Source organism: Colobus angolensis, unplaced genomic scaffold (genome assembly GCF_000951035.1).
Source record: "Colobus angolensis palliatus isolate OR3802 unplaced genomic scaffold, Cang.pa_1.0 Scaffold6, whole genome shotgun sequence".
NCBI classification, from domain to species: Eukaryota; Metazoa; Chordata; class Mammalia; order Primates; family Cercopithecidae; genus Colobus; species Colobus angolensis.
The window spans coordinates 14,285,926-14,293,150 of NW_012119598.1; the positions used below are offsets into that span (position 1 = coordinate 14,285,926).

At 43.8% G+C, this 7,225-nt stretch overlaps 1 pseudogene; it reads left to right on the top strand.

The window, feature by feature from the left end:
• Nucleotides 1–6,271: 6,271 nt before the first annotated feature.
• LOC105526652 lies at nucleotides 6,272–7,056 on the top strand (annotated as a pseudogene).
• Nucleotides 7,057–7,225: the final 169 nt, after the last annotated feature.

Consider the following 7,225-nt stretch of genomic DNA (forward strand, 5'->3'; position numbering starts at 1 on the left):
AAAAAGGGTGTAAAAAATGCTTCCCATTTCATGAGGCTGTTGTCTTAGTCCATGTTGCTGTGAAAAAACCATAGACTTGGTGCTTTAAAAAACATTTATTTCTCACAGTTCTGGAGACTGAAAGTCTGAGATGAAGGCGCTGGCAGATTTGATAACTGGTGGGGGCTCTCCTCCTGGTTTGAGGATGGCGATGGCCACCTTTTTGCCAAATCCTCACATAGAGGAGAGACAGTTCTAGTGTCTCTTTGTCGTCTTCATCCTGTAGTGGGGACTCCACTCTCACGACGTGATGTAAACCTGATGACCTCCCAAAGACCCCATTTCCAAATACTATCATACTGGGAGTAGGGCTTCAACATACGAATTTGGAGGGGAACACAAACAGTTGTTATAAAAATTAAATGGATTAAAATTCGTTAAGCAGTAGAGCAATACCTGGTACAGGGTGAAATTAGCCAAGTCACCTCAGCAGCTTACAGGCAAAGCCCCTGTGGGAATACAAAGAAAAGAATTCTCCCCTTTCTTGAATGCACACTGGACGGCGGATGCGATGATTTACATGTGCTCACCACTCGAACACTCTGTGGTATTACCACTGTGGTACTACCAGTACTGTTACCTCTGTTTTATGGATGAGAAAGAGGCTTCAAGAGGTGAGGGGACTCACCCAAAGCCACTCAGTCAGTTGTGCAGCTGGGATGTGAGCCCAGCTGTGTCTGCCTTCAAGCCCCGTGCTCTTAAACAATGGGCCTTAGGAAGGCCGACTAGGGGGCCTTGGGGGTGGCTTCAAGGGTGAGAGAATATTTGAGACAAATTTTGAAAATGAGTAAAAATTTTTAGGAGTGGAAATGTCTGCAGCCCTGATTTTGGCCCTTGATGTTCGGTATTGTGGTTTTGGCTCATTGCTTTGGCTGTGTCAGGGTTTCTAATCCTCGACACTTCACATATGTCGTGGGGGACTGTCCTGTGCATCGCAGGACGTTTAACAGCATCCTTGGTCTCTAGCCCCTAGGTACCAGTGGCATGCCACCCTTGCTCTGACAACTAAAAATGTCTCCAGATTTTCCTCCTGTGTGGGGCAGAAACCCCCGTGGCCGAGAACCACGGGGCTGTGTGTATATCAGCAGCAGGAAGCCCAGGAGTATAATGTGCCTTCTTGTTTTCTCTAAATTGACTAATAACCCAATTCCAAAAACAGAAATTGCTCCATTAAATACTTGTTGAAAAGGATTAAGTTGTCATCAGAGCCACCTCACACCTTTTAAAGTACCTCCTGTTTGTCTTTCAGCTCTCCCCTCCAAGGTGACCTCTTTAGAGATGCTTTCCCCAAATCTAGACTGGCCAGGCACTCTTTTGTTACCTTCAGTGAAGAAGTGCTGCTGTCTTTATTATCTAGTTAGTTCCTCAAGCACCAGGGCATGGTAGTAGAATGGCACGTGATAAGCCCTATACAGTATTCTAATTAAGGAAGCAAGGGCTCAAGAGCCAGTGCAGTATGTTCAAGATCGCACAACAAATAAGGGACAGACTAAAACCGAAGTCCCATGATGGTGGAGGAATCCCATGGAGGAACAGGAGAGAGGATGCTGAGCAGAGCGTCTAGTGCATTGACGTTTGGGGCAGGGTGCCTGTCACGCAAGAACACTGGATTTAAGGAAGGAACTATCAGAAAACGGCAGAGGTAAGAGTAGTGAGCATAGTACTCCAAGAACACGCTCGATCCCAGCCTCAGCACAGGACTAACTAGGATGAAGGATTACGCCCTGTGGATAAGCCAGCTGGGGAGTCTGAGGATGCTAATGAACTTCTGGCCCAGGCTTAAGGGGTGCTGAGCTACAGGAGAGGAAAAGAGAGTATGGGTGAGGCTGAATTTGCCCCTCATGTGGGCCCCCATGAGCTGGTTTCGCAGTGTGCCACATTCACTGGCCTCTCTCATCACTGGCCTCTCTCGGGCAGACGTCATTCATTCATTCAGGTACTGACATGGGTAATTGGCACTTACTGTCATCCCAGGTTCTGTGATAGGCACAGAAGATAAAAGGTTCATACGACAGAGGGAGTCCCTATCTCTCAACCCTAATCTAATTATCATGCATGAATGTTTAATTATGAATTGTCACAGGTGGTGGGAAGGAAAGGTGCAGCATGCCATGAGAACGTAGAACATCGCCTAGTCTGAGGGTTGGGGAAGTTTTCCCCAAGAAGGGATAATTGAGTTGAGATTTGGAGAGTGACCAGGAGGTGGCTGTGTTACAGTGTGTGTTATAGGTGGCCTTGGCTCCAGGCCAAAGAAAGCAGTGCAAAGACTGAGGCAGAACCATGGAGGAATGAGGCAGAAGAATGCAGGGCCACAGCACACAGAGTTACGGTCAGCATGATTGGAAACAAGGCTCATGCTCCCTCTATTGTTCTAAATGGTGACCGCACCCTCTCCTAAAAGGACAAAAGTAATGTACTACCTTAAAAAGAGAGGCAGGCTGGCTTCATATGCAGGACTTATCCAGGATGGTGGAGTCTTGATGGGGTTGTCAGTCCAGAGTTTGATTTGAGAATGTCGGAAAATCCAGTTTTTCCAGTTCATCTGGTCAATTAGATTCAGAGTATTGACTCACACTGACCAAAGTCACAGAAAACAGATGTATAAATCAAAATGCCTATGTATAGTTTTGACACAGGAAATACCACTGCCTAGCAGATTGAAATATTCAAGTCTGTTGGTCAATGCATTCCTTTCCCTATGAAGCAGTCTGTAGGGGAATGCAAATAATGATCAAAAGGTTAATGTGTGAGTAAAGCATTGGAACAAGGGCTACCAGCCAAATATTCCAGCTATGGTCGTTTGACGCACCATTCTCCACTAGAGGTAAGCATATGTCTGAACTGCAAATCAGAACACAGGGCTTGACAAAGAACTTTAGCCTGATTTATGAGTGTCATTCATGCATTTAACTGTCATTATTGGCCTTTACTAACAAGTATAAATACTTAAATAATACTTTGTTATATATTGAATAAACCATCAGTATTAGAAAGAGTAAAATAACATGAAAAGAAACACAATATTCAGTAACATATATTTTAATTTAGTTTTTGTGCCATCATTTGTATCCAACATTTATCTGTGCAAGGTGATACTTTGACTATCTTTTAGTACTTATTTTTCTACCAGTGCTCAGTTTTTTCAATTATTATTTCTTCTTCTTTTTTTTTTTTGAGATGGAGTTTCACTCTTGTTGCCCAGGTTGGAGCACAATGGTGCGATCTCGGCTCACTGCGACCTCCGTCTCCCAGGTTCAAGCGATTCTCTTACCTCAGCCTCCTGAGTAGCTGGGATTACAGGCATGCACCCAGCTGATTTTGTATTTTTAGTAGAAATGGGGTTTTCCATGTTGGTCAGGCTAGTCTCAAACTCCTGACCTCAGGTGATCCGCCTGCCTTGGTCTCCCAAAGTTCTGGGATTGCAGGCGTGAGCCACCATGCCTGGCCCTCTTCTCTTAGTAAAATGAAGAATCTCTTAAGAAGTCTTTGATTGGGCACTATGGCTCACGCCTGTAATCCTAGCACTTTGGGAGGCAGAGGCAGGAGGATCATTTGAGTCCAGGAGTTCGAGGCCAGCCTGGGCAACACATCGAGAACCTGTCTCTACAAAAAATAAAAAATTAGCCAAGCATGGTGGCACACTCCTGTATCCCAGCTACCTCAGGAGGCTGAGGCAGGAGGATCACTTAAGCTCTAGAGTTCAAGGCTGCAGTGTGCCACGATCACACCACTGCACTCAGCCTGAGCAACAGAGTAAGACCCTGAATCAAAACAAAAAAGTCTTCGAGCAATTTACTAAGTTCCAAAGAGCTATTTACAGTTTCATTGGTGATGGAAGACATTTGCAATCCTCAGCACTGTCCATCAGACCTAGAAGCAATGACAATTCAGCAGCAGTGAGCAACCCTAGCACCAGATATGACCTCTAAATACTACCTCTTACTAAAAAGACACCAGGGGTCCTTGGAAAAACAACTGAGTCATGATCTGGGACAGGAGTTTTTCGATATAAGGCTAGAACATCTTATTATGCCCCAAAGCAAAGGCACTGTGAAAGAATCTTGGGATGTCAGCGAAAGAATGCAAAGGCCAACTTGAAGGGGTTCTCTCTGGCCATAGTTGGGTAAGTTTCATGGAAAAAGATAATAGAGTGGAACACATCAAATATATAAAAATCCATAGTTCACATAATGATAATTTAAAAACAAATCCATGGTCACCTATGGAGATTGGAAGGGCACCAACTCCTGACAGGCTGATAAATAAAAGGAAAGGATCTTATTTTCCCTTTTTCTGTATAAACTGTATTTCAGCATAACTGAGTAGTTGATATGAGAAATTTCTTCTTTATGTAAGGATCACAGCCAAGAAAAAGAAATAACAGAACTAGAAAATTATCAGTTCCAAGTCACTATTGAATTAATGGACTCTGGCAATGAACTGCAATGGCTGTAAAAACCATTAGATGATAGGTTGATGAGGATCTTTAGTATGGATGGATCAGGTTGAGAACATCTAGCACTAACCCATCAGCTTAAACCTGTAAAGACAGAAAAATCAGACATCATATTTTTCCTGATATGATACAATCAGAATGCATACCAAACCACCTTTATGTCTTACCAGAATGAACCTAAATCAAACCAAGGTCTGTCTGCTTGTTCACAAGAAATACAGGGATAGAGAAACAAGTTAAATGACTTGTTTACAACCAGTGAGATCTGGAATGTGGGAATTTCTGTAGGACAAGTGATCTAGTTTCTCTGACGAATGGATGGCATAAAAAGGGCATGATAGTGGGGGAATGTAAGAGACTTAAGAAGCATATTGTATTGGTTTGGCTGCCATAATAAAATACAACAGACTGGGTGGCTTAAACAACAAAAATGTATTTCTCGCAGTTCTGGAGACTAGAAGTCTGAGCTCAAGGTGACAGCAGGGTTGGGTTCAGGTGAGGGCTGTGTTTCTGGCTTATAGACGGCTGCCTTCTCATGTGTGCTCCCATGACCTTTCCTCAGCGCATGCTTGTGGAGAGAGCAAGATCTCTCTGTCTCTCTTCCTCTTATAAGGCCACCAGTCCTATGGGATTAAGACCCTTATGACCTCAAAAGCCCTATTTCCAAATATAGTCATGTTAGAGGTTAGGACTTCAACATATGAATTTAGCAGGGACACAATTCAGTCCATAGCATGTATCAGCCATATGCCATGTATGGACCTTGTTTGAATCCTGCTTGCAAGAAACCAACTGTAAAAAGACATTTATGGGACAATCAGGGAAATTGTCTTTGTTGTTGTTGTGGTGGTGGTGGTGGTGGTGGTGGTGGTTGTTTGAGATAGGATCTCATCTGTCACCCAGGCTGAAGGGCAGTGGTGTAATCATGCCTCACAGCAGTCTCAAACTCCTGGGCTCAAATGATCCCCCTACCTCAGCTTCCCAAGTTGCTGGAATTATAGGTACACACCATCAGGCCTGGCTAATTTCTTTCTTTTTTTTTTTTCTTTGTAGAGAGGGGGTCTCCCTGTGTTGCCAAGGCTAGTCTAAAACTGTTGGGCTCAAGTGATTCTCCTGCCTTGGCCTCCCAAAGTGCTGGTGTTATAGGTGTGAGCCACTACACCTAGCCTCATCAGGGAAATGGTAACGTCCCACCTATTGGATACTAGATGATACTAAGGAATCATTAATTTTTTGTAGATGTAACAAGAATGTTGTGGTTGCTTTCTTACAATTCTTTATCTTTTAGAGATACATACAAAAGTATTTACCTTTGAAATTATATAAAGCCTGGGATTTGTTTTAAATAACATATTAGGGGTAGGAGTAGAGGTTGGAAAGGAGATATAGATGAAACCAGGTCATCCATATACCAATAACTAGTGAAGGCCAGGCACTGTGTCTTACGTCTGTAATCCTAGCACTTTGGGAGGCCGAGGTGGGAGGATCACTTGAGCCCAGGAATTCAAGACCAGCCTGGTCAACAAAGTGATATCCAATCTCTAAAAAAGATGTAAAAACTTAGCTGGGTATGGTGGCTCAGACCTGTAGTCCCAGCTACTTAGGAGGCTGAGCTGGAAGGATTGCTTGACCCCTGGGAAGTCAAGGCTCCAGTGAGCTGTGATTGCACCACTGCACTCTAGCCTGGGCAACAGAATGAGAACCTGTTTCAAAAAAAAAAATGAATTTCTACATGCACCGGAAGACTGAGGTCATCTTTCCTTGCCTAACGCAGCCATGGCTCATGGTCCCAAGAAGCATCTGAAGTGGGTAGCAGCTGCAAAGCACTGGATACTGGATAAATTGACCGATGTGTTTGCTCCTTGTCCGTCCACCGGTCCCCACAAGTTGAGAGAGTGTCTCCCCCTCATCATTTTCCTAAGGAATAGACTTAAGTATCCCCTGACAGGAGGTGAAGAAGATTTGCATGCAGCAGTTCATTAAGATCGCTGGCAAGGTCTGAACTGATATAACCTACCCTGCTGGATTCATGGATGTCATCAGCATTGACAAGATGGGAGAGAATTTTTGGCTGATGTATGACACCCCAGGGTTGCTTTGCTGAACATTGTATTACACCTGAGGAAGTCAAGTACAAGTTGTGCGAAGTGAGAAAAATGTTTGTGGGCACAAAAGGAATCCCTCATCTGGTGACTCATGATGCTCGCACCATCTGCTACCCTGATCCCTTCATCAAGGTGAATACCGTTCAGATTGATTTGGAGACCTGGCAAGATTACTTGATTTCATTAAGTTACACTGGTAACCTGTGTATGGTGACTGAAGATGCTAACCTGGGAAGAATTGGTGTGATCACCAAGAGAGAGAGGCACCCTGGATCTTTTGACGTGGTTCACGTGAAAGATGCCAATGGCCACAGCTTTGCCACTCGACTTTCCAACATTTTTGTTATTGGCAAGGGCAAAAAACCATGGATTTCTCTTCCTTGAGAAAAGGGTATCCACCTTACCGTTGCTGAAGTGAGAGACAAAAGACTGGTGGCCAAACAGAGCAGTGGGTGAAATGGTCCCTGGGTGACATGTTAGGTCTTTGTACGTAATTAAAAATAATGTGGCATGATTAATAGAAAAAACAAAACAATTGAAACTGGGTTATGGGCACTTGGGGCTCTACTTCTTTATTCTCTCTATATTTGTGTATGTTTGAAATTTTTCATTATAATAAAAAATC